This window comes from Phocoena phocoena, chromosome 10 (genome assembly GCF_963924675.1).
Source record: "Phocoena phocoena chromosome 10, mPhoPho1.1, whole genome shotgun sequence".
NCBI classification, from domain to species: domain Eukaryota; kingdom Metazoa; phylum Chordata; class Mammalia; order Artiodactyla; family Phocoenidae; genus Phocoena; species Phocoena phocoena.
The window spans coordinates 23,361,370-23,368,607 of NC_089228.1; the positions used below are offsets into that span (position 1 = coordinate 23,361,370).

The 7,238-nt window shown below is 40.3% G+C and overlaps 1 non-coding gene across 1 annotated transcript; it reads left to right on the forward strand.

Moving 5' to 3' along the window:
• The first annotated feature begins 6,715 nt into the window (after nucleotides 1-6,715).
• Nucleotides 6,716-6,822, forward strand: LOC136130126 (U6 spliceosomal RNA). Its single transcript, XR_010656318.1, has one exon. It is a non-coding gene; the product is annotated as a U6 spliceosomal RNA (small nuclear RNA).
• Nucleotides 6,823-7,238: the final 416 nt, after the last annotated feature.

Here is a 7,238-nt window from a genome sequence, read left to right on the forward strand (position 1 = left end):
ATCTTCTTAGGGATTGTTCCTCTTAAAGAGACTGATATTAAACGTGAGGGTCAGAAGCTCAAAGGCGTGACCTCCAGTGACACACATGGATAGTACCAAACCCACAGAGAGCCCAGTTCAAACATTGGCCACTGGGTGTTGGCCTGGCCCTGCCTGCGTGGACTCAGGCCATCCCCTGTTCTCTGACTGGACAAGCTCTTAGGAGGCCCACCAGAAAGTCAGTTCACTCTTCCTTTTCAAGTGTATTTCACTCAAGCTGGTCACACCTACAACAATAAACTCTGAGATTCCACGTCCCAAACACCTGTCTTTCCTATTTCCCTCCTACTTTGTGGCAGCCACGCTCACTGTGATCTCTTGAGAGAGACATTTATGAACAGATCACACCATCATTATTCCTGACATACTGGGGCTTCGCAGACACGGGAACAATATTTGAATCCCAACCCTGCCGTGGGGAAGTTGCCTAGCCTATCTGAGCTTCATTTTCCTCCTCTTTGCAATTGGGTTGCTAGGGTCGTCCTGAGGTTTCAGTTCCACCCCCTCACCTTCGCTGAGGTGGATCTTCCTTTTACTAAAGTTTCAGCTTAAATCTACGCCCCCACCACTGGGGTCTTTCTTAACTACCCAGTGGTCCTCTGTCACATTACTGTATTTTAATTCCCTGCGTAGCACTGACTCTGTTGTGTGTTTGTTTGTTTATGAGCTTGTTGGTTGTCTCCTCTTGCTAGAATAGAAGCTTCAAGAAAAGCAGACGTGTCTTGTTCACTGCTGTATCTTTAGCACCTAGAATGATGCCTGGTACACAGGAGGCTCTCAAGAACTACTGATTGACTCATATGTACCAAGGACCTCATACAGTGCCAGGCACTCAATAGGTGCTCGTGAAATGATAGTCATGATTATTATTTCTAATTAAATTTCTTCGAGATGACAGAAGATTCTGATCCAGAAAATCTCCCTATGTTCACAAAGAAGATGATAGAGGTGCCATGACTGTGAGACTGGTTATTAATTAGGGATCAAGGAACAAAACTTGGTTGATATTATTTCAAATATTTCTAGTACAACATTTAATGCTGTCTATTCTGTTTTCTATAGTGCTAATAAAACATGATTATAATTTTAAAATGAATTCTGTCATAGACAATAACAAGAGATAGAGTGCCGCCTTGATTTCTCTCTTTTCATCCGACATTTTTTTCCTGCTTCGCTGATCTCAGGTCGCTGATAATTGGCTCGTGTTGCTTGCTTCTAGCAGCCCCCAAAACTAATAACCTCATTGATTTTGCTTCCATCTCACCTCAGGGCAAAGAACAGAGCCATAAATCTGAGCCTTAACCTATAGCAAGAATTTTTTCCTGAAGTTGATGTTCAAAATCATAGCCCAGCCAGGGCCACACACAGTCTCATGAAAAGCATGGTAGATTTGGGCAGAAGCAGTTTGGTGTTAGTTGTTTTTTGTTTTGGGGATTTTTTGTTTTTTGTGTGTATTTTTTACATCTGCATTGTAATTGAAGAGGATTAAGCAGACAGTTCGAGGCTTTTGTTGAAGGCTCTGGAACTAATCTGGGGCTGACCCTGAGCTCTAAGAGTGATAGCCCTCAGAATCTGACAGGAAATAATATTTATAAAAGTCCAACATGCCTTTGAATAAGAAAGTCAGAACAGAGATAATGATGTATAAAAACCAGAAAAATTGTACTCCCTTCTTTTATTACAAATGAGAGAATACGTCTGACTGTTATTACGGCCACCACTGAGTATGGGGTCTACATTGTGACTGTTTTACAGCCGTTTCACTGAGTGTCTGGAGAGGGTGGTTGTATGAACTGCATCCTTGGCTTGACCATTTGTTTTTAAAACTCACACTTGATGACAGCCAGAGCCAGGAACTTTTAAGGAATAGAAATGTGGTTCACTTTTCATTTCCTGTGGTTCAGGCCTCCGTGTGCCACACTCAGATCTTTTTCAGCAAAGAGACACGAACCAAAACAAAATAGACAACAACAGTGATCCTATTAGCAGCTGTTACTTACTGAGCATATACTCTGTGCGATGCTCTGAGCTACAGGCATTCTGTATGTGATGTCATAGTCAAACCTTCTTCCCCTTTTTTTCTAATAGAAATGTTAGAATTATTCATGGGTCTCTGCCGCAAAGTTTACTTTGTAAAAAGAACTACCCACACAGTGTGTATGAAGTCTATGTAACGCATAACCTCTCCCAAGATACGGTATGGACTGGAAAGATACACAGATTCAAAGAAAGCAAAATAGGCAAAGGATGTACATTCAGGAATGTTCACTGCATCATTATTTATATGAGAAAAAAAAATCTGAAATGATTGTCAAATAAGAGACTGGTTGGTTAGGGACTTCCCTGGCCGTCCAGTGGTTAAGACTTCGCCTTCCAATGCAGTGGGTGCAAGTTCGATCCCTGGTCAGGGAGCTAAGATCCCACATGCCTCGTGACCAAAAAACCAAAATATAAAACAGAAGCAGTATTGTAAATTCAATAAAGACTTTAAAAAAAAAGAGAGAGAGAGACTGGTTGGGTAAATTATGACACATTTCATATCAACAGTACCATGCAGCTATTAAAAATTATGTAAATATTAATTGAGACAAAAACATGTCTGGTGAGACACAAATATTTGCATATTCACACACACACACACACACACACACACACACACTTACACACACATATACATCCATCCCTATTTATGGAAATTTGTACACATGCAGGTATGGCCAGAGAAGTGCCTTCAGGGCTGGTCACTAAATCATTGACTCTACTCATCTCACATTAGGGCCAGAAGGATACTGGGTGATTTTCACCTGCTTCTTTGTACTTTTCTACAGTTTGACAAGTTTTTAATGAGCTTATGAATGTGTATGATTTTTAAAAACAGACTTTATTTTGTATAGTTTTAGGTTCACAGCAAAATTGAGCTAAGAGTTCCCACATTTCTCCTGCCCACACACATGCAAGTTCCCCCACTACCAACATCCCTCACCAGAGGGGACATGTTTACAATTGATGAACCTACATTGACACATCCTCATCACCCAAAATTCATAGTTTACATTAGGGTTCACTCTTGGTGTTATGCATTCTGTGGGTGTGATTTTTAAAAAAAAAAAACAAAAAAACCACTAAAAGTATTTTAAAGGTTTTATGGATTAATGAAATATTCTGAGTTATCTCTAGAAACCGGATGTTTATGCTGTCATCCTGTCTCCACCTACCCCCATCTCTTTGGGATTCCTAAATGAGGATGAGTCATTCAAAGGGAGAGGGTGGGTTTAACTACAGCAATATTTTATTTATACATGTTCTCCCTGCCTTTGGGCTGTTTGAGAAGCTTAAATAAGCCAGCTACTCCCTGCCTTTCCCTTAGCCTGTGTCCCCGTGGATCAAAAGAAGCTGAACTTGGAGTTGTGGTTTTAGGGGCTGGGAAGATAAGAAAGAGCAATGATAAGGCAGAAAGAGAGGTCTAGTTGGCAATTCCTAGGACAAAACTTCAAATTGTAGGGGCAAACTTTGGGGCATACGCCATGATGTTTTAGACCCTAGAAATACCTTGGGTTGTATTTCAGTGGTATCCTTTGCATTCTCCATACCCACAGGTGGAAAAATGGGGAGAATAGTTTCAACATGAAAGCCCTGAACTTAAGATTCTGGAGAGCAAGATAAATGTCACGTTGTCCTTATATCCTCAAGATCCCACTTAAAGCCTGGCCTTTAGTCAGCGCTCAGTAAATGTGTGAATGGATGGGAGAAGCAAGGAGACGAAAAGGGGAAAGGCAAGGGGGTCAAAGGGCAGGAGGCTTTATATTATAGAGCAGTTAGCACCCACTTTGGGGTGAGATCCATTACTTTGTAACAAACTCTCCATGACTTAAAGAATGTTTGTGTTCTTAAAGCTAACTTTGACCACACCTCACCTTGTCATCCACATTTGGCTTCTTCTTGTACGTGGTTTTCCAATGAAAATGAAATTTAATTTACTCTTTCCTCCCTTTTCTCCCACCACCTTCCAAATGCCCACCAACTCCCTTTCCATTGGAAATGACAAACAAAATAATTGTTCATTGCACACTGGTTAGGATTATGTAAACCAACTTTGGCTTACAATAGTATTCTCTAAAATGCTGACTACAGGATATCAACTCTTTCTCTAGCTCTTGATCACTGAGAACTCTGTGGTCTGCATCCCCGTGCTTTTGTTGGGAAGAACAGCAGAGTGGAAAGAGCATGGGTTTGAATCCTGCCTGTGCCTCTCAATAGCTGTGTGTCCTTGGGTAAGTTACTGGAACTCTCTGACTGTCCATTTTCTCATTTGTAGAAGGGTGAAAAGAACTCTATTAGATTGTGAGGATTATATTAAATGAGCATCTGGAAACTGCTGTTTAGATTATTATCTTTCCAGCAAGGCCGTGTTGCCAAAACAGTGAAGGAGGATCCCATTTTTCAGTTTCTCCATTTCAGTAAGAGAGAGGATGGCCAGAAGCTTCAACCCGTCTTTGAAAATATTTATTTAAAATTTTTGGAAGTCAGGGCTGGGTTTTAAGGAAGGCCTAGGAGGTCTGGACGCTTGGGTGTGATGAACTCAGTGAGGGACACCCGGCTCCAAATTTTTACGCGGGGAGGTAACTTTAAAAACAAAAAAGGCACACCACCTGCTGATTTCTTTATTGGGAAAACAAGAATTATGTAACTCCAAATCATAAACAATCCGCATGTGAAATGCGAAGGCATAGAGGGGACAAGTTTTGTCAAGTTTATGGGCATTCTGAGACCTGTAACCGCAGAACAAGCACAGGTGAAGAAATCTTCAGTTACAAGGCTGCTGGATGCCAAGTCAAAACCTCAGGATAAACTTGAGGCAGCGAGATTGTGTTATACAGCTCTGGCCTGGGAGAGTGGAAGGGCAGTGCAGTAGGAAGCCTGGAGGGAGAATACTTGGATCGGTCAACAATTTAGTTTATGGAAACTAAGTGGCCGTACAGCAGAAGGAGTTACAGTGAGCGGTAACATCTTGGGGGTTGATGACGTCATGATATGAACTGTTGGCTACTTTTCATTGATAGGGAAAGCAGGTGTATAAATATCCATGAACCCAGCTCAATGTGAGGAGTGTTTTCTTTTAAAGGCTCTCATTTGGCATCAGAACATCTTTCCCTTAGACCAGAGATCAGCAAACTTTTTCTGTAAAGAGCCGGAGAGTAAACGTTCTCAGCGTTGCAGGCCATACGGTCACCATCAAAACTATTCAACTGCTGTCGTGAATGCAACCAGAGATAATTCGTAAACAAACAAGCATGACTGCCTTCCAGTGAAATGTATTTGTAAAAACAGGTTATGAGCCAGACTTAAGTCAATGGGCCATAGTTTGCTGACTCCTGCTTTGGACCAATAGTCTCTATTTTGGTCACCCCAGACCCTAAACTACTTATTTTACCGGCTGACCTCATATTCTTATTGTTCAAGAAGAATTTAGTTTGTCTTTTGAGTACAGTGGATTTGTGTTGGGTGTTTCGAATCTGTGACCTAGTCCAGAAAATATTCCTACCATAAAAATAGCACAATAAGATTATCTCTTCCTTTCTGACATTTTTTCCCCTTGGGAGATCTTCAGGACATGGCTATAAACCACCTAGTTCAACTTGTATCTCTAGTTTTAATCCTATTTTTCAACACATTCTCCAAGCACCAATAAACCTCCATCTTTCACACAGTAGAGAGGTTTTTTTTCAAATGCACTGGTTGAACAAAGACAAGCGAGTTTACCAATGTACACCACAGAGTAACTTGCTACTCATGTGTTCAATGAATATTAGATGACTGAAAAAGTGAGCAAGTGAAGGAAGAAAGGGAGGAAGGAGCAAGGAAGGAGGGAGGAAAGGAGGAAAGAGCAAAGTTATGGTGCATCATTGAGTCAGTGGTTTAATGTGTTTGCCAGATCGATACTTCTGGTCCTTTTACAGGTAGATTTATAGTCAAGGGCTTTCTGGTTACATGTTTAGTTTATGAGATTCATCAGAAATAGACTCACAGACATAGAAAACAAAGTTTCAGTTACCACAGGGGAAAGAGGGAGAGGGATAAATTAGGGACTTGGGATTTGCATATACACGCTACTATATATAAAATAAACAACAAGAACCTACTGTATAGCACAGGGAACTATATTCAATACTTTGTAATAACCTATAATGGAAAAGAATCTGAAATATATACACACACACATAATTGAATCACTTTGCTGTATCCCTGAAACATTGTAAATCAACTGTACTTCAATTTTTTTCATTTTTATTTTATATTGGAGTACAGATGTTGTGTTAGTTTCAGGTGTACAGCGGGGTAATTGTTATACATATACATATATCCACTCTTTTTCAGATTCTTTACCCATATAGATTATTGCAGAGTATTAGGTAGAGTTCCCTGAGCTCTAGTCCTTGTTGATTATCTATTTTATATATAGTAGTGTGTATATGTTAATCCTAACCTCCGAATTTATCCCTCCCCTCCACCTTTCCCCTTTGGTAACCATAAATTTGTTTTCTATGTCTGTGAGTCTGTTTCTCTTTTGTAAATAAGTTCATTTGTATCGTTTTTTTAGATTCCACATGTAAGTGACATCATATGACGTTTGTCTGACTCATATACTTCAGTTAAAAAAAAAGATTCATTAATAAGTGTGCTTGCTTCAGCAGCACATATACTAACATTGGAACAATACAGAGAAGATGAGCATGGCCCCTGTGCAAGGATGACACGCAAATTCATGAAGCATTCCTAATTTTTATGATCTTATTTGCAAAGCAGAAATAGAGTCACAGACGTAGAGAACAAACGTATGGATACCAAGGCGGGGTGTGTGGGGGGGTGCGATAAATCGGGAGATTGGGATTGAGAACCTACTTCAAATGAGAACCTACTGAGTAGCACAAGGAACTCTACTCTGTGTTCTGTGGTGACCCAAATGGGAAGGAACTCCAAAATAGAGGGGATATACGTATTCATCTGGCTGATTCACTTTGCTGTACAGCAGAAACTATTACAGGAGTCCCACTCCCCTGCAAATAAAAAACCCTTTTTACAGAACAACTTAAATTAATTAAAAATTCGTCAGTAAGGAGAGAATCATTCATTTACTCAACACATATTCATTCAGGAGTTTCATTGTGCTATGACTTGGGGATATAGTGATGAACAAACAA